Source organism: Gopherus evgoodei, chromosome 3 (assembly GCF_007399415.2).
Source record: "Gopherus evgoodei ecotype Sinaloan lineage chromosome 3, rGopEvg1_v1.p, whole genome shotgun sequence".
In the NCBI taxonomy this organism is placed as follows: Eukaryota; Metazoa; Chordata; order Testudines; family Testudinidae; genus Gopherus; species Gopherus evgoodei.
In genome coordinates, this window is record NC_044324.1 from 207,684,083 (window position 1) to 207,705,271 (window position 21,189).

The following is a 21,189-nucleotide window of genomic DNA, read 5'->3' on the forward strand; positions in this document are numbered from 1 at the left end:
GATCTAAGCTAGTAATTAAGCTTAGAAGTGTTCATGCAGGTCCCCCACATTTGTACTCTAAAGTTCAGAGTGGGAAAAAAACCTTGACAACAAGACTTTGTTATAAACCACCATGCTTGTCCAAATCATACTTGAGACAAACTTCAAGCAGTATTCAAGAATGTTGCAAAACATGGCTACATGTTGCAATTGTGCTGAGTACAGAGAAAACATGAATGGAGGTAGCCATAGCTAAAAATGGTTTTAAGCTTAGTTTCAACAAATGGCGTGGACAGGGCCTGACGTTAAATGTTGTACAACTACTGGTATATTTCCAGGGCAGAGAGTATTTTCTACAAGAGTAGAACACACAATTCTACAAGAAAGAAAGAAAGAAAGAAAGAAAGAAAGAAAGAAAGAAAGAAAGAAAGAAAGAAAGAAAGAAAGAAAAAGAAATAGTTCCACTGAAACCCTATGAAGAAGTACAAAGTTCCTTTTATGTGCTGAATCCAATGGAGGCAGAGGGGTCTTGGGAAATCTTTTCAATACCCCCAAACTGGAACAAACATCACCTATAGTTATGGTTTGTATAAGCACATTTTCTTTGTTTTTTTTTTTAAATGGAATAGTTGAGTAAGTAACCAAAGACAACCTAAGTAAATAGTCATAGTGCAAGTAGAAACATGCCCCCCAGCAGGTATAACCTAAACACCCACCTTGTGGAGTTTGTCTACATTTTTTTCTAATGCAGTGGAATGGAGTTCACATATTTTAACCTGACAGTCCCTATTTCATTTGTTAACTTTGCTTGCTGTCTTTTTTAGTAAGTGCCTCCACCCAGTTATTAACTTTTGCTCCCCTTAACAGCTCAATGGAGAAAGAACTTGCTCTCGGGCCCACAAGAAAGTCAGCGAAGGACTTACATTTGAAATCCCCATACAATTTTTCTTTTAAAAAAATCATGCATAAATGTGCATATCGCTTTAATGTATCAAGCTGTATATATACACATATAATTTTGTATGATTTATATCCCTAATTAGATCCCAGTGGCAACATTCATTCAGCTAACAATGCGTATCATAATCACCTTTTCTTCATAGAAATGGTTTCCTTAACTTTGCATGCATAACTTAATAGCTTTTATTTTAAAAACTCATGTTAGCAGCTTTCCTCTTGTAACCAGTAGGGGTGCTATGATAAGAAACTAATTTGCTGTAAAAATTGCTCATTTGTCAAATAGGCATTAAAATAATTGTTCCCCTTTTGACTGTTACCCTGCTGTTTCCAGTCATTTTCAAAAACTAAATTATTTACTCATTTGAAAGTTCAGCTGTGCATATTTTAATTGATATTCCCTCACAGGACTCATATTGTTAATGACAATAATTAACCCGAAATGGCTGCTAAATAATTATGCTGAAAAGATATGAAGTATTTGTGCAGAAAGTAAAATCAGCATTTGAGAAACCATCAAAATGTACAACTTCCATATTTTATGGCAAAGCACAGTAATAGTTCATAATCAAATTAAGGATGAAAAGGAAAATGGAGATTATATGCTTTGATGCAGAATACTTTATGTTTCCAATATAGTTAGGTATTCTAGCTAACAATGAGTATTCAGTCATTTTAATAAGTCCCTAAGATTGCTATTTTAGCTAGTAATATAAAGTATTCTCACACAGTTAGTAGAGTAGCAATATAGTAAACTAGCCATTAATAATAATAAATAATAATAATAATACCACCTACCATTTATCTATTGCCTTTCATCTAGGAGACTGAGATCCCAAGGTGCTTTGGAGTTTATAACCTCAATACTGAAGGCTTTATTCAGGTCAGTCTCATTGACTTCAGTGAGAATAGTTACAGAATCTGCATGAGCAGGAGGAAACTTGTGGAGTTCTGCAATTAGTCTGCACTGGGGTTATAGGAAAGCTCTTGGAAACTCTTGGACTGCAAAACCTCATGGGACCAAGGAAAACCAGAAAAAAACTACATGTGGAGACATCTGCCTGTGGAACCTTCTTCCCCCTGTAAAGAACAAAATTGTCGGACATGTAGATGAACATAATTTGTTGGGGAATAGTCAACATCGTTTTTGTAAAAGGAAATCATGCCTCATCAATCTACTAGAATTCTTTGAGGGAGCCAACAAGCAAGTGGACAAGGAGGATCCAGTGGATTTACTGTACTTGGATTTTCAGAAAGCCTTCGACAAAGTCCCGCACCAAATGCTATTAAGTAAAGTAAGCAGTCATGGGTTAAGAGGGAAGGTCCTCTCATGGATTGGTAACTGGTTAAAAGATAGGAAACAAAGGGTCGGAATAAAAAGTCAGTTTTCAGAATGGAGAGAGGTCAATAGTGGTGTCCCCCAAGGGTCTGTACTGGGACCAGTCCTATTCAACATATTCATAAATGATCTGGAAAAAGGAGTAAAAAGCGAGGTGACAAAATGTGCAGATAATACAAAACTACTCAAGATAGTTAAGTCCCAGGCAGACTGCAAAGAGCTACAAAAGGATTTCTCAAAACTAGGTGACTGGGCAACAAAATGGCAGAGGAAATTCAATGTTGATAAATGCGAAGTAATGCACATTGGAAAACATAATCCCAACTATACATATAAAATGAAGGGGTCTAAATTATCTGTTACCACTCAAGAAAGAGATCTTGGAGTCATTGTGGATAGTTCTCTGAAAACATCCACTCAATGGGCATTGGCAGTCAAAAAAGCAAACAGAATTTTGGGAATCATTAAGAAAAGGATAGATAATAAGACAGAAAATATCATATTGCCTCTATATAAATCCATGGTATGCCCACATCTTGAATACTGCATGCAGATGTAGCCGCCCCATCTCAAAAAAGATATATTGGAATTGGAAAAGGGCAACAAAAATTATTAGGGGTATGGAGCATCTGCCATATAAGGAGAGATTAATAAGAATGGGACTTTTCAACTTGGAAAAAAGATGACTAAGGGGGGATATGATAGAGGTCTATAAAATCATGATTGGTGTGGAGAAAGTAAATGCAGAAGTGTTATTTACTCCTCATAACACAAGAACTAGGGATCACCAAATGAAATTAATAGGCCGCAGGTTTAAAACAAACAAAAAGAAGCATTTTTTCATACAATGCTCAGTCAACCCGTGGAACTCCTTGCCAGAGGATGTTGTGAAGGCCAAGAATATAACAAGGTTCAAAGAAGAATTAGATAAATTCATGGAGAATAGGTTCATCAATGGCTATTAGTAAGCATGGACAGGAATGGTGCCCCTAGTCTCTGTTTGCCAGAAGCTGGGAATGGGTGACAGGGGATGGATCACTTCATGATTATCTGTTCTGTTCATTCCCTCTAGGGCACTTGGCTTTGGCTACTGTCAGAAGACAGTATACTGGGCTAGATGGACCTTTGGTCTGGCCCAGTATGACCATTCTTATGTTCTTATGACACATTCCATCTGCAGACGAAAGAGGATAAAGATTTCACCACTGGAAAAGAAATCCAGTAGCAGCCACACTTGGCTGCCACTGTGGGCAGGCCTGGATTTAGGGGCAGGCAACCCAGGCAACCGCTTAGGGTGCCAGGCTTGGGGAGAACAGGGCTCGGGGTGCTGTTTTTGTCATTACTGACAAAAAGGAAAATAGAATGTTTGAAGTAACATGTTTTAGGTATTCCATATGTGGGTTCATTTTTCACTAACCCCCTAGAATGTTCTGGACCTTTGCAGAATCTCAAAATCAACTGACAAAGTGTTCTGTTTTTGTTGCAAAATATTTGACAAGAATGCCAAATCGTTGCTTGCACTTTCCGGGTACAATTACTGGAATAACTTAGCTGATGCTCTGAAGAAATATGAAAAGTCACTCAGCCATTTTATGGCCTACTCCAAATGGATGCACAGTTCAATTTCTTGATGTTAGTACATTTCAGCTATTCTAAAAATTAAAAAGTTTCTATAAGCTTAGAGGAAACAATTTTTTTATTTGCTTATATATGGCCTGAATAAATACAGATTAACAGAACCTAGTGTGCAAATTTATCATCTTATGAGACAGGGATAAATGATGCACGCAAATCGTGCATCCAAGTCGTGAAATGGGCTGCAAATGCAATAAAAAATAAGGTATTCAAAAGTTTAACAAATGGATGGGATGCCCAACACACTCCTCATCTGGTGCATCATTTGGTCTAGTGCAGGGTGGGCAAGCTCATTTTAAGCCAGCCTGCGAGCTCCTGCTGGGGAGCCAGATCAGGGCCACATTATGCAGCTCGGCCTCACTCTAGCACTCCAGCCAGGGTGCAGCTGCACCACACGGCTCCCAGAAGTTGTGCCATGGCTCCACTCCGAGGGCTAGGGGCCACTCCATCCCTAGGAGCTGGAGAAGGGACATACCACTGCTTCTGGGAGCCACTTGAGGTAAGCGCCGCTCGGAGCCTGCACCCCTGAGCCTCTTCTCATGCCCCAACCCTCTGCCCCAGCCCTGATCCCCCTCCTATTCTCCAAACCCCTCAATCCCAGCATGGAGCACGCTCCTGCAATCCAAACCTCTCATCCCCAGCCCCACCCCAGAGCCTGCCCCACCTACCAGAGCCCTCACCCGCTCCTGCACCCCAACCCCAATTTTGTGAGCATTCATGACCTGCTGTATATTTTCTATTCCTCAATGTGGCCCTCTGGCCAAAAAGTTTGCCCACCCCTGGTCAAGGGGCAGCCCTGGCTGTGGAGACCCCACTGAAACAAAGCTGTTAGTGGAGGAGAATGAGGCTTTGTGCTTCAGACTGAGGGCATAAGGGAGCCATTTCCTCTTCTTCCAAAATGTGGCCTGGGAAGCAGGGAGGACTTATTTCTTGGAGCCTCCTTTATCCACAGAAATGTTGCTGGGGAGAAGGTAGGGGGGAGCACAGGCTGTGATTTTTCTTTTTGTTTGTGGTACAACATCACTATGACAACACACTCTAGCAACTGGTTTACATTTTGAAGTCTATGGATCAGATCCAGCCTTTATGCACCTGGTGAAGCTCACATAGGGGTGGTGCAAAGGTGGCTCTATGACACCTTAATTCTCCCATTGATTCTGGGGCCAAAGGCCAGTCTCATAGTATATTCCAGAGCCGACAAGGGGTCATTCCATCAGCTAGGGATTTGTAGGGCCCCTAACCATATATCTGCCCCCAGCCATTCCCCCTGCTCCAGGAGCTGATGAAAGTGTGGTGAAGGAAGGGCTGCACTGCGGTGGCTGTGGGAATCCTTCACTGGCTTTTTAAGCCAGGTTTAAGGTTCCAGCAGCACAAGTAGTATTGCTAGGTACAGGACCTATCCCTATATTTATGAGGAGGAGTGGTAGAGAGTTACTATTTTTAAATTAAAATTTACACCCTACCAGTCACTTCACACTTTTCTAATGTCTGGCAGCGTCCAGGGGACCTTTCAGATGTTGCTAATTCACCAGTGGGTAACTTCCCAACTGTAACACCTCCTCCCATGAACATTTTATGTATCATTTTATTTGGAAAGGATTACAATCTAATTCCTACCATAAGATGGAGAGGTTCATATGTATTTGCATACCGAGCTGCTAAGTACATACATCCTCCATAATGTACATCTGAAAACAGAAAAGAGTTACTGATTCCTCTCATTTTTACTGTTATAGAACAGAGTCAGCTTGAATGAACAGTGTATCTGTTTGCAGGTTCAAATAGATCATGGCAGTAGGGCCAGGAATGTCGGCTGGCTTTCTAGGACTTACATGCTTGGGAGCCTGCTTCTGAAACTGAATTCTTACATGGATTTGAGGAAGCTACTTAACTTCCTGGTGCATCAGTTTAATATCTGTAAAATCTGCAAAATGGGTAGATTATCTACTTCACAGTGATGCTGTAAAGCTTAATGAGAATAGTTAGGCAGTGTTACCACTTTTTGCAATTTTATTGCAAGTGTCATAACATTTTCTGTCTATCAGAAAGTTGCACAGTTCCTGGAGTCAATGGACTAAATGAGAATCTCAGCTTTCATTTAAAAAAAATCAGCAACTTTCTAGCCTTCCTGACTGCAGAGAAAAGCAAAAAAATGTGAGCTCAGTGAATCCTAAAGGCTTAAAAAAAAGAAAGTATGAAAATGAAAAAAGTATTTTAAATCATAATTTTTAGTCAATTCTAATGATTTGTGAATACTTTGGGTTGGAAAAAATATTACAGTGATTTTATTTTTCCTGTTCAAAGAATGTTATTCCCATATTTGCACGTTCCTTTTCAATTTCATCAATACTAGGACCGTATGTATTTGCACATGCAAGGCTAGGTTTTTGCACATGCAAACAGCAGCGTTCAGAGCTTGTCAGCACAATTAGGTCGACCTCCTTGAAAATTTGGCCCGATTTATAAATAAATACTTTTGCCATCCACTAAATAATATTTTAAACAAATTATTTTACATGAAATAGATTTACCGGTGAACAGACAAAATGCATCTTTAGAAAAAGGGAAGTTCCTCTCTTAATTGCTCAGCCTATTTCTATTTTTGTCTAAAAAGTAAGTGCAAAATATTATTGGCATCAGATGGCTCCCATTTTTCACTGGCCAGCAAAGCCCCATCTGCAAGCTCAGTGAGATCAGTAAACAGTGTAGGTTAAATAACTAGTTACTAACATTTTCCTTGAGCTACAAAAATTTTAAACAAACAACAACAATTTTGATCGTAATAACCTCCCAGAGGTTAACAGCATGCAGGTGGTCAATCTGAATTAAATGCAAAACAGACGGCCGCTACATTGTAAACTGTTGATTCTCCCAGAGATCACAGCTAAATCTGCTTCAGGAATAGGGTCTTCTTTTGCAAAATCCTTAACGAAAGAACACATAAATGTCAAAACGACAAAAATAAGGAAGTGTGTCATAGACTAAGCATTTTAATGTCCTTTCTGGCTCACTTTTGCAGGCTGAACTGTCTGTGTTTACCACGTTTGATGGCATCAGTACTTAGAGTGGCTGTGTGTATGTTTTTTTAATAGCTGAAATAAATGGAGATGGCACATCAAGGACTTTTTGATAGCTACCCAAAACTTTGCTGAGGGCTCATATTTTAAACCCTGATATGATACATTTTATAGCTCATTTATGATACTACTTTGCTGACCTTGTGAAATAGCTCAGGGTATTGGTAATGAGATATTGAACTGGAAACAGGTTCAAAACCAGATTACTAGTGACTGAAAAGCATTATTAATATCCTTTCACTGACCTTAGTAAAATAAGTGGTGCACTCAAACCAGCTCCATATATGCATGTCACAAACACCACAAATGGCAATAACTAGAACTGAGGAGAGAGATCTCCCAGCCAGGGAGACGGCTCCTCAAGGTTCAAGGCTGAGGCATGTAGTGGGAAGGTGAGTACATGGGCCCTGCCAGTGTCTGCTGCACCTATTCTGAAGATATACAACTTTTCAATTTCCAGGGCTGTCACCCTGACACTTTTCTTGAGTGCTACATTCACTCAATTTTTACTTATAAATTAGTTTAAGGCATGACAAAGAAAAGCAATTATTGGAACTGAAACAAAATGTAGGGAGGAGACATCAAAAAGTCCCATCTCTTAAGCACTGCCTTGGGTAGGCTGCAGTGTGTATTGTTTGAGGGCTTTCAGGGAAGCATCAGTCAAAGCCGAGCTGTCTTTTGGGTTCTTCTGCTCATTCACTAGTACCATCAGGCAGCACACTCATCTGCAAAATAACATTATAGACTCCAAGACACATGGTAGTTGTGGGGGGGAGGAGTAGATGCAAGGCGAACTTTTCTGCGGAACTGTAACTTGCAGCATATATGGAAGCAGCCACAAAGGGCTCCATGGAAAAGCACCAGCAGTCCTGAAACCTGACACTGCTCAGAGATTCACATTCAAGTTGAATGTCCGCCAGTAAATAAATACAAATCTGTTGTCAGGGTGTTTCACAATGACTAACTCTTGCAAAGTACTAATACTCATTCCCTGATGAAGCAATATCCCTCAAGGTACAATCACTTCTAAGTAGCCTACAACACTGCAAAATCATTCCAATTCTCATGTGCTGCACCTTATTGTGGAATGAGTCACAGGCAGTTTCAGTGCTTTAATGCAGCTAATGAGGAGCCAGTTAGCCCTGCAGCCACTGCAGCTACAAAATGGGTCTGTGGTAAGGTCAAGAATACACAGTGTCCAAAAATTCTGCACTAATTATCAAAGCAAATAGATAGAAAAAAATCACATTAGGATGTTATATCCTTTGACTTACTATCCTGGCGCCATTGGTGCACCATTAACAACCAGTGGTGTTTTATTTTAAATCACCTTCCACGTTTAGAGCACATATTAGGTCTCCCATTTATGTAAATCTATTCAACTTAACTACAAATAACTTAGCCAGCAAAGGAGAATAAATACATATTTTGGAAAATCAGAGGTCTGAAAAAGATACCGAAAGCAAATTGCCTTTTCGAAGATAAATTGACATGTGGCACAGTGAAGTCCTATTTTTAACTAAGCACCCATCTATTTTCCTTGTCATTTACATGATGCACACTTCTTAATTTTGGCTGGGTGATCAAGGAGATGAAACCTGAGAGGCTCACCATTAAATCAATGGCAGTACTTTGTGCAAGGAATGGAAGGAACTCGATTTTGTCCCTTACCTAAACCTATGGAGTCTTGAATACTTAATGAGTCAATGATTCTATTACAAACAGAAACTCTGGTTCCAACGCAAGGCAGGAACATGGAGTGATGTACTACTAGGACAGAACAGGGTTCAGACTCTTCAGTCTCATTCCACATTACCTGCTAGGGATATATTATGGAATTTAGGGCCAGAAAGTATGTTTTAGAATACAATGTATAGTGTTTCATAACTTGATTTAAATCAATTATACCATCTCTCACCGGAACATTCATAAGCTTCAAAAATAAAAAATATAAATGGAAACAGCTGCTGTGAATACTCTTTCCCCGGGATGGATTTCACTTGAAATCAATCAGCTTTCTCTTTGTAACATGCTGTTGTCATGCTGCACTGGAACGCAGAATATACAGTACTGCAAGAGGTACTGCAAGGTAACTAAATTAGGAAAGAAGCAGAAGAATTAAACCCTTTTTTCGCTCTGGCTTGCCTGTGCATGAACCCTGTGCAGGAATTAATTAATTCCTTTGGCGTAGAGAGGGAAAATGAGGTAGTTATTGGTATTCCAACAAAAATAATAATTTATGATTATTTATTAAATTGCATAATCTTTCTGATTTATCCCAGCTTGAAGCCCTGTTATGCCATACAGCATAGATGTCTACAGCCTTGGATATGAAGAATAGTTGCAGAAAGAGTGAGACATGCAACCAGAGTTCTAAGTTCTTTAATCTCTACATATAATGTATGTATAGGTTTTGGCATCATTCGGTTTAAAAGATTATTTGTAACTGAATATCACATCTTGATGCCTAGATACCATGACGGTTGTTTCATAAATTAGAATAAATCAACAGAGTGAAATCTAGGCCCCAGTGAAATCAATGGGAGTTTTGCCAGTGATTTTAATGGGGTCAGGATTTCATCCATAAAGTTTTCAGTAGTCCAGCACGGTGATTGGTATGTTAGTATTTCTGATTTCCCATGCAGCACTTCAGAAAACACCATCTTGAGATAGGATTGTATATTTAACTTTCAGACAAGGTAAGTTAAATATGAAAATAAAGTACACTAAAGTAACAGAGGTCCTAGTTTCCTCTAACAACAGCAAACTTCAAATTTAATTCACTCTGTCAGGCTATACATAGTTGTCAATCTTGAGGGATGGGCATGGGTCAAGGGTAGTATCGAGCTGTAAATTTTAGAAGGGTAGCAGATGAACATTGAATGTACCATATCCAGAATGGAGTTAAGGATGTAATGACTACCTTTACTCTCAATTTCCCTGCTTTTGTCAATTTAAACCAAACTGAATTTCCTTCCTTTTTTGTTATTTTTACCAAATATATTTTTAAAAGAGGGATCAAAACGAATGGCTCTCAGCCAACTCTATATTAAACCATGCCAAGGTTCTCCAAGGATTGCTTTGTGATACATTAAAGTGAGCCATGGGTCATGTATCTGATGCCTCTTTGACACATCTCAATGCATCATCTGTTCAGCCTGACACATCCTCGAGGCACTACCACATGGATGCATGACACAATATACCCCACATGCTCCTTCAAAGCTGTTATATTGCCATATGGGTATCGGCATTATCAAGACATTATGAAAAGAAACTTGGATACAATTTTCACCACAGTGATGCAGAAGGATTGTGCCATTCTCCTCGTGTACAGAGGATTGGGCAGAGTGTATATGTGGGGCTGTCACAATATAAAGGTCCTGTGAAGTATTGTATTTGCGCTCTGAAGCGAGGCAGAGTGGCCTGCCTCCCCACTTCAGAGACCACTACTCTCCCCTCGGTGGGTGGAGCAGAACCCACCCTGCCCCCCTCGGCAGAATATCAGGATGGGACAGGAAGTATAATGGGAGGGCTCTGCAGTTCAATTGACCGGCAGCTGGGGAAGGAGACAGATGTCTCCACTCTGCTGCAGAACCCTGGAGCTGAACCTGCGCTGTGCAGCGCCCTGCCCCTGGAGAGCAGTGACCCTGGAGAAGAGCGGCCAGGACTGCCCACCGCTGTATACCCAGAGCAGCCAGAGGACTTGTGGACTACAGACCAGCCCGCCCACACTGTGGTAGGAAGTAGCCCAGGGAAACCAGACTGTAGCCCGGTTTTGTTGCCAGAGCATGAGTGAGCGTGTTTCAGTTGGACCCTCGCCACTGGCCCAGTGGCAGACCACTCCACCACTGTTAGGGCCCTGGACTGGGACGCAGTGGAGGCCAGTGGGCCTTGTGTCCCCCTACTACCTCACTCAGGAGTAGCAGCCTCCCCACTGTAGGCCAAGGAGCTTACCCGTTGCCTGCAGTCTGCCCAAACTGAGACGTCAGACCCATTTGTTGCTCCACTCTGTCTGAGGGTCGGAGTGCCCTAGACGCTTACATGTACATTAGAAGCTTACAATACATTAGAAGCAAGAGGGTAGGCTCACTGCGCAGTGAGGAGGGAGAAACAGTAACAGGAAACTTGGAAATGGCAGAGATGCTTAATGACTTCTTTGTTTCGGTCTTCACTGAGAAGTCTGAAGGAATGTCTAAAATAGTGAATGCTTATGGGAAGAGGGTAGGTTTAGAAGATAAAATAAAAAAAGAGCAAGTTAAAAATCACTTAGAAAAGTTAGATGCCTGCAAGTCACCAGGGCCCGATGAAATGCATCCTAGAATACTCAAGGAGTTAATAGAGGATGTATCTGAGCCTCTAGCTATTATCTTTGGAAAGTCATGGGAGACGGGAGAGATTCCAGAAGACTGGAAAAGGGCAAAAAGGGAAATAAAAACAACCCAGGAAACTACAGACCAATTAGTTTAACTTCTGTGCCAGGGAAGATAATGGAGCAAGTAATTAAAGAAATCATCTGCAAACACTTGGAAGGTGGTAAGGTGATAGGGAATAGCCAGCATGGATTTGTAAAGAACAAATCGTGTCAAACCAATCTGATAGCTTTCTTTGATAGGATAACGAGCCTTCTGGATAAGGGAGAAGCGGTGGATGTGGTATACCTAGACTTTAGTAAGGCATTTGATACGGTCTCGCACAATATCATTATCGATAAACTAGGCAAATACAATTTAGATGGGGCTACTATAAGGTGGGTGCATAACTGGCTGGATAACCGTACTCAGAGAGTAGTTATTAATGGCTCCCAATCCTGCTGGAAAGATATAGCAAGTGGGGTTCCGCAGGGGTCTGTTTTGGGACCGGCTCTGTTCAATATCTTCATCAACGACTTAGATGTTGGCATAGAAAGTACGCTTATTAAGTTTGCGGACGATACCAAACTGGGAGGGATTGCAACTGCTTTGGAGGACAGGGTCAAAATTTAAAATGATCTGGACAAATTGGAGAAATGGTCTGAGGTAAACCGGATGAAGTTCAATAAAGACAAATGCAAAGTGCTCCACTTGGGAAGGAACAATCAGTTTCACACATACAGAATGGGAAGAGACTGTCTAGGAAGGAGTATGGCAGAAAGAGATCTAGGGGTCATAGTGGACCACAAGCTAAATATGAGTCAACAGTGTGAAACCGTTGCAAAAAAAGCAGACGTGATTCTGGGATGCATTAACAGGTGTGTTGTAAACAAGACACGAGAAGTCATTCTTCCTCTCTACTCTGCGCTGGTTAGGCCTCAACTGGAGTATTGTGTCCAGTTCTGGGCACCGCATTTCAAGAAAGATGTGGAGAAATTGGAGAGGGTCCAGAGAAGAGCAACAAGAATGATTAAAGGTCTTGAGAACATGACCTATGAAGGAAGGCTGAAAGAATTGGGTTTGTTTAGTTTGCAAAAGAGAAGACTGAGAGGGGACATGATAGCAATTTTCAGGTATCTAAAAGGGTGTCATCAGGAGGAGGGAGAAAACTTGTTCACCTTAGCCTCTAATGATAGAACAAGAAGCAATGGGCTTAAACTGCAGCAAGGGAGATTTAGGTTGGACATTAGGAAAAAGTTCCTAACTGTCAGGGTAGTTAAACACTGGAATAAATTGCCTAGGGAAGTTGTGGAATCTCCACCTCTGGAGATATTTAAGAGTAGGTTAGATAAATGTCTATCAGGGATGGTCCAGACAGTATTTGGTCCTGCCATGAGGGCAGGGGACTGGACTCGATGACCTCTCAAGGTCCCTTCCAGTCCTAGAGTCTATGAATCTATGAATCTATGTTGTTAGCCCCAGCCAGAGGCTTGCATGCTAACGGCCACTCTGCTCTGTCCTGCCCACAGGGCTAGCGCCCCAGACTGTGTTTGCTGGCTGCCTTAGCCAGGAGGCTTAGGCTAATGCCTGCTCCCTGCTCTGCCCCGCCCAAATTGATGTCAGCCCCAGCCAGGAAACTATGGGCTAAGCACCTCTTATGTTCTGCCCCACCCAGAGGGCCAGAGGTTTAGTTTGTTAATTACTGCCAGCCAGTCCACTCAAGCAGCTGCAGGCTAAAGACTACTCAGTGCTCCGCCTGCTGAGGGAGGCCAAGAGCCTCAGAGTGTTACTAGGTGGTCACAGAACTACAGGCTGCTTATGGCTTGGCCCCGCCGGTGAGACCTCAGCCCAAGTGCTACAGCCTGATACAGCAAGGCGGAGTAGCCTCCCTCCCCCCTTGAGGGAGTGGGACCACTACAGGCTCACTTTAAAAAAACAACAACAAAAAAACATGTTGTTGCAGCTGTGTTGGTCCTAGGATGAGAGAGACAAGGTGGATGAGGTAATAGAAAATAAATAAAAGATATCACCTCACCCACTTTGTCTCTAAAACAAAACAAACACACATTTCTTCGTCCTTAATTAAAGGCATGAACATATTCTATCCTAGGAACTTCTACAGCCCCTATTTTCATAGTATCTGAACACCTTACAATCTTTTATCCTCACAACACTTCTGTGAGGTAGGGAGTATCCCATTTTACAGATGGGGAACTGAGGCAGAGAGAGGCTAATGGACCGATTTTAGAAGGTATATAAGCACCTATGGGTGTAGACTGGTGCCAAGTGGAATTTTCAAAAGCACCTGGGTGCCTAAATTAAATCAAAGGGAATTAGGTGCCTAGTGGGTTTTCAAAAGTACCTCAGTGCCTGTCTGCCTAGTTAGGCACCTAAATAATTTTAAAAAGGGACTAACCCAAGGTCACACAGGAAATCTGTGACAGAGCATTGACTTGAACCCAGGTTCCCCATGTTCTAGGTTAGTGCCAACTGAGCCAACTTTCCTCTCATTAAGATCAGGTTACTTCTCTATAGATAGTTATTTCACCGATTATAGTGTAGAAATGGGTAGCAAAACAGCAAGCTGACTAGAGGTCAGCAAGAATAACATTACATTTAATTTCAATACTTTGGCACAACCCTTATGTGCAATACGTATTTACTTAATGGTCTAAACTGACCATACTGACACATCAGCCAGTTACTGTATATTTAATAAACTAACAAACTGTTCATGTTAATAAATTTAAGGTGACACCACTCTCAGTATAAACAGGTGACACCATGATTCTGTTTACTGGGTTAGGATGACATAATTCTCATGTTCTACAAGACTCCAGACATTCTAACCTGCTGATGGAAACTTAAGAAATCTAACAACATACTGAGAAAATTTAAACCCAAAGATCTTGCCCATGTGAAAGAAAAATAAAACCAATCTTAACTGCAAAGTCTGGGCAAAAGAAAATGAGCTATGTTCTTATGCTGAAGGGGTAAAACGAGGTTGAACTGGTTAATCTCCCTGTTCTAAAAAGACTTAATGAATATGTAGAGACCATTCTTACAATCTTCAGGAAAATCACTGACAAATGGATTGAACATAGGTCAAGAGCTGGTCCCTGCTGTAAGTCCTGACTGATAAATATGAATTTGTTAAAGATTAACACAATCTTTGAAGAAAAACAGGACTACTGTTCTTTTGGTCTTGTAAATAACCTTCTTCTCCTCAACAACGGAAAGTTGGTCAACCATAACTGGCCTTCTCCCAATTATGTTGCCTCTGTAGATACACATTTGTTGAAATTCTCACCTTCACATGGCAGGTGTTTTCAGATGTGAGGCTACATAATGCACAATGGTCCCAATTGTCCTCATTTTCTTATCACTATTCAAAACTCTATCAAAGTCCTGGCTCCTATATCAACAAAGCAGTGCCAAATCAATGTGTGAATAGGGCTCCAAGAGACAACTAAATAATTTTCAGAGACAAAGACATTTCTGAAGCATGCCACAGAAGCTGGCTCAGACCTAGCTGCATGGACCCTCCAACTACCTGTTCCTGCTTTAAGAAGTGTCGCAGTATTGGTTCCACAGCCTAATCCATTTAGAAAATCTCTGAATGGTGATAGATTCCCATTAGATTTGTCCCAAAATGCCTCAGCCAACCTTGGACACTTACTAAGAGGTTTGTCCTATCAACATCTAAATTAGACAGCCTAACTTCCCTGGGTAAACTGTGAGATTTTGAGAAGTTGTCTGAGTAGTTAGTGAATTTATGGAGATGGAATCCAGGGACATCTGTTACTAGTCTGTGCCCAGGCTAAATATGCAATATTTCCTATGAATAGCACTACACACAAGATGTGGAACCATGCAACTAAGGTCAAGAGCCCTGAATAAATGTTATGAATGTAGGGAGGGATAACAGCCACTAACACCAACACTTGGAACCTGTATCTTCACATACACCTCTTCAGATTCCTGAAGACTAATACAGAGCACAGAACTCTTATTTCTTCAGGATTACGGGATACTGGGAATAAATCCTTCATCCATTATGCCAAAGGACTCCTACCACTCCTAGTTTGATTACAGAAGCAACCTCACCTCTTAATAGTTTCTCATGAGATGGAACTCTGAAAAAAAAAAGGTGTAGGAAGGGGAAGTTTTTCAGTGTGCCCAGACTGACCTAGAGAGCACACAGCTGAAGTCTCAGATGAAGCTGAAGGGACCCTCTCTGATCTTTTGGGCCTGGGCTCATCTTTAGGCTCAAAGGCAAACTCACAAGATGAATCTCTGATCTCATATGGAACTGAACACACTAAGTTCTGAGCCCCTGCTACAAAGACCCCTGGGATGACCATGAAAAACACAGAAAGATAGACTATTATCTTTTCTGGTTTAGTTCCTTCCTCCCCACACACACTTCTAGTTTTGGCTATTAGCAGAAGCTAGAATAATTTAAAAAAAATAGAGATACTCATTTTTACCAGGTTGAAGTCAGCAAGTATTGGAACCTAAAGAGTAGTTCAATCTTTCAACCTGATTTCTCTGGGCCTGATTCTCAGAGACTCAAATAAACATGGATGCTCATTTGAAACAACCGTTCAGCATTCACCTATCACCAGTTAGAGCTATGCAAGCTATTTCTCACCACCATCCCCATGAAACTGGTGAAATTTTAAAACAAAAACTTTATTGAGGTCGGCATGTTCCCATAGGCCTAGAGACTCACAAATTACATGTCTCAGTTAATCAAAGTGACTCTGCCAACATGATTAGAATACTCACACAAAACCAAGACAATCAAACACAACCAGTAAACCATGAGTGAAACCACAGAGCAGACGGCAAATACTACTGCAGTTGTTCATTGTCTCAAAAGATTATCATTTCATTTGTTCAAACTCTTGTGATCTACAAGAGAGTCTCATGACTCATAGCTATTGTGTTGCTGCAGTTCAACATTATTCCCATGCATATACTGAAGCTCTATTGTGCCACATGTGTATAACAATGTGCCATGCTTAATAAAATATCTGCAGTAGAGCAAGCACCAAAATATTCTCACAACAGATATGCAGACCAAGCACTGGACTATATTAGTTTAACAGCTCACTGGGTGACATTCCAAAACAGCATCTGCCTTGGCCCCTGAAAGTGACTTAAAAAAAATAAAAAAACTTTCCAAAAAGATCACAGCTTCCAACATACCAGAAAAACTTCAAGAACAAATTAGCATATGACTCACCTCCCTGTGGTTTGTCCAAGGGTTTCATTATCAGTAACACAGAATCCAGTGTTGCAAAAGCAGTTCAAGATGGCCAGTTCATCTGTGCACCATCTTGCTTCAGAAATGTTCTGAATATTCTGATATATGGCTTCCTTAAGGATGAGGAATAATATCCTTAATGCAGCTTGCAAAAATCATTGCAGCTGCTCAGGAAAGGCCCATAAAATTCTCCATGAGTTGTGTGAGAAGAGGGCCACCTCTCAGCTTCTCTTAAGAGTTTTCCCCAGTAAATAGTGTCTCAAAGCTAAGGCACGTAGGGCTGCCATTTTGACACCAGAAGAAAAGTTCCCCTACTAATATAACAGTGGCAGCTTCCTTAAATAACTAGAAGCAACAAGCAGCACGAGAAGATCTTTGCACACCGATTTCAGAAGTAGAAATATGGCCTACCCTGCATCTTTACTGCTGTCCTCCTCCTTCTCTTGCCAGCATCTGTTCAGAATGTAGGTTCAGAGCAGCCAGGAATGCTGTAGCTAACACAAAAGTCATGACTGACATCCTTGAAGGGAATCATGGAAAATTCTTATCCAGAAGGTACTGCTTTCTGTTCTTGCCACAGCTAAAGAAGCTGATGTAGCTTCTGACACTGACGAATGCCATGTGTAATATCAATTGAAAGTGAGAGGCTACAATGAAATCCTCTGCACATCAATCATGCCATGGAAACAAAGCAGCACATACAGTAAGAGCCCATACTGAGTTAAAGATAGAAAAGGCAAAGCACAGCCTGGCATTAATTTACTCCTAAATATTTGTGCAGGGTTTTGTTTTCTTGTTTATCAGTGTCTTGACAGAGTGAATGTGGGGCGGAGGCTGGAGGGTGCTCTCACATTAAGTTCATTTGGCTGAAGGTTGGCCTGGTGGGTAGGAACATGATGAGAAGGAGCACTGGTAATATACAAAATTAACATTCTGGAGTAGAAGGGTATTGGCACGTACCAATGCTACCAAACAGCGTTGCTCAAACGCATACCATACATCTTTGGATGTATGCACTTGGATGGAGAACAGACCCATCTCCTCCCACTGCCATGACCAGTACTTACTCCATGATTGACATCAATATTAACTAGTATTATCCCTTTCTAGCTTATCCAGGATGATTTATATAGAGTTCAGTTCTCAAAGGTACACGCTAAAAACTCTAAAAGGGCTTGCCTTCTGGAGTATAAGCAGACAAATCAGTCAGCATAGGGAGCCACAGGAGATAGGGCTTGATCCTCAGCATTCTGAGTTCAGTCCAGAAAAGAACCTTTAAGTACGTCTAACTTTAAACACGAGTAGTCCCACTGACTTCAATGGAGTTAAATATGAGCCTAAGTCCTCTGCTGGATCAGCATCTTACAGGAATACCCATGCGCACCACCTTCCCACTCTCTGCCCACCTGGTGCTGTGCTCCATGACAGAGCAACTTCTCAGTTCTGGGCAACGGCTACAAAAAGTGGCTCCCTTGCAGGTCTTCCAATGAATTCCGAGCAGCATATGGGCTCTCCCCACTCCTCCCCTCTTTCAAAAGAACAGGTGCCCAAAGAAGGAAAATGGCAGACAACAGTACACCTTTCTTTAGCTCTGCGGGAGGTGAGACAACAATGTGAGAGGAGCCTTATAAACACAAGAGATAGAATGCAAAGTCAGGAGAGCCTGGCTGAGGGCCATGGTATGTGCCCACTTTCCCCTCCATCAGGCTCTTTTTCCTACAGCACATCTAGATTTGTAGAAGCCAAAAGAAGCTGGTTCTTTCTGACTTCTCTTCTGTTTTGGACTATGACACAAAGGGTATTTAGGCTGTTTGATGTCTTTGCAGTGTCATAAACCAGCCCAAAATAATTCGCTCTCCACCATAAAAAACGATTGGCTGGAAATATTTTAATTTTAGAAATATCCAAAATGCCAAATAAAATACAGTGGAACCCCAAACAGCTGGTAACAGCACATTTTTCTGTAGTCTCTCCCAGCTCACCAGCAACACACTGCATTTGCTTGAAATGCTTTCTATAGAGTTATCTAAACTTTAAGCAGGTTAGAGTGAACTTTTCAATAAACCTTTTTAATAAAAGCTTTGTAACATTTACAGTGAAAAATGGAATGTGCCTATGCACAGAATATAAAACACCGTACTATACAGTATACAAAGCCTTCTACAAATGTTGAGGAGAACCTTTCAACCTTGATTCACTTAGCCAAAAAGGCACTGAAGTAACGTTAATCCTCTTGTTTACAGTTACACCCATAAAAGAAAGGGAATTCACAGATCAAGATCAAACATAGACATTAAAGCGAGTTATTTAGCAATGTTAAGAATGGCACCCTACAATTATGGTAGGTTTCAGAGGTCAGATACTTTAACAGTTTTTGTTAGCTGAATTGGGAACCATATTTTTTCTCTGTTTTTGCTTTAAATGTTTCAGGTTAAAGTTGAATAATAGTAACAATAACAACAATCATGACGAATATCTGTATTTAACAAGCACTTTGTCAAAATGATTATGGCTCCATAAAACTATTTAAAAGATACAGCAGAATACAATTAAAACACGCAAAAATACAGACCAGCTGAAATGTAACTGCATCCCAAAACACACACAACCTCATGCCACCTTAGCACCCGTGGAGTAAAGCTCTGTCTTCAGGGTCTTCTTTAAAACTGGAGGAGAATGCACATCCCCAGGGACCCATTCTGCATTCTTGAGGTGTCTTGAGGTGCATAGTCATTTAGCCAAGCGATGGCATCTTCAATGGCGTGATGAAGTTCTTCTAGGCCACTGCATAACCTGGTCAGTAGGCATTCAGCGACAATGTGCATCATTGTCTCTGCTGCACTGCAGCTGCACAGAGGGCTATCATGAAAGCTCCAGCGATACTGGTTAGCTGTACAGAGACTGTGCCTGGTCCAGAACCTGCTCAACAGGGACAATTGGCAACAGGGTAGGTCAAACCCAAGCGGGCAGATTGTGGGGTTGGCGACGAGGGACTGGTTGGGGATTATAACAGATATCCATTCCTCTCACCAGAGTGTTTTCACCTTAACATCCTGGCATGGCAGATGAGACCATAATGGGAGACGCGACAGCAAACATGCAGCTGGCAGTTTAAAAAGGTCATTGTGCAGTGGTAGGCTTGGGTTGGCACGTACTTTTTCCAGTAACTTGTAGTGACAACCTCTCATCTGATATGAGGAGGAGCAATATTGCTCAGAAATGAAAGCCACGAGAGTGGAGTCAGACACAAGGTGCCAGGGATGATCCGCATGGCAGCACGTAACTGTGTATCCACCCTTTTGGATTCCATACTGGTGTGCAATGCTCCGCCACTGAAAATGAGGTGGCAAGAGCTGACGTCCACAGAGTTGGAGCATGGGCACCCCATGACAAACTGGCCAGTTTGCTAAGAAGGTTGTTACACGTCTTAAGTTTAGCTGCTGTCTTCTTCAGGTGGGCATGGTAACTCAATATATGGTCTAAGATCACACTTAGCTAGACCGGTTCTATTTCTTGCTTCACCTCTGATCATTCAGATACACATTCAGTTCTTGGGTTGTGCTACTATGATGAAGATGGAAGAAACTGGAGACTGTTTTTATGATATTTGGCTGGGACAACCCATTTCTCTGTAATCTCCAAGCACTTGTCTTCTCCCCATATGGACTCTGAAGTGCCTATAGTGGAGGAACAGTTCAGTGATGCCTGTGACCCAGGGTAGCAGGACCCGTGATCCCTTCACAAGCAGGCCAGTGTGCCATACCATATCGTATGCTGCTGTTAGGTCAATGAAAACAGCACCTGTTTTCAAGTTTCTCTGGAAGCCATTTTCAACAAACGAGACTGGAGCAGGTAAAGCTCATCCTCTCAGTTGTCTCCTCCGATCTGGCTCAGTGAGCAGCATTCAGTGAAATAATCAGATGGTCAGTGACCTGTACCTGACAGCAGTTAGGGAAGCTAATGATTCAACCAGCAAGCCAAATTCCATGCGCACCAGCTCAACAAATCCTGGCACTGTCATCACCAACAACCCCATCGTGCAGCCCGGTGACTTTTATGTTGTTGGTCCAGCTCTACATGTGTTACAACTTAACATGGAGGGTTTGTCGGTTGCCAAGCGTGATTTACTCAGTGTTCTTGCTCATCAACAAACTATCAACATCATTTGCTTGCAAGAGAGACACGTGGCAACTGGAGAAGCTGTGCATTACAGTGCTGATGGCTTCGACCTGTTGTTCCATGTGGCACACCCAAAACACAGCCGAGCCACATACGTTCGGTCTGATATTGCAGGTGCCACTCAGCTGATGTCTACTGAATTCTGTGACACCATCCAGGTTGGCGGTTTCTGGCTGGCAAATGTTTACAAGCCGCCAAGTGTCAGCTGGAACCAACAGGTTCTACCAAGCCTGCCACAATCAGCTGTCTATGTTAGAGGCTTCAACAGCCATCACAGAGACTGGGAGTACAAGGAGGTTGATACTGATGGTGAACAGCTTGCAGACTGAGCATCTCAGAATGACCTTGCCCTTATCCATGATGCTAAGCAGCGAGGCACATTCCATTCTTCTAGATGAG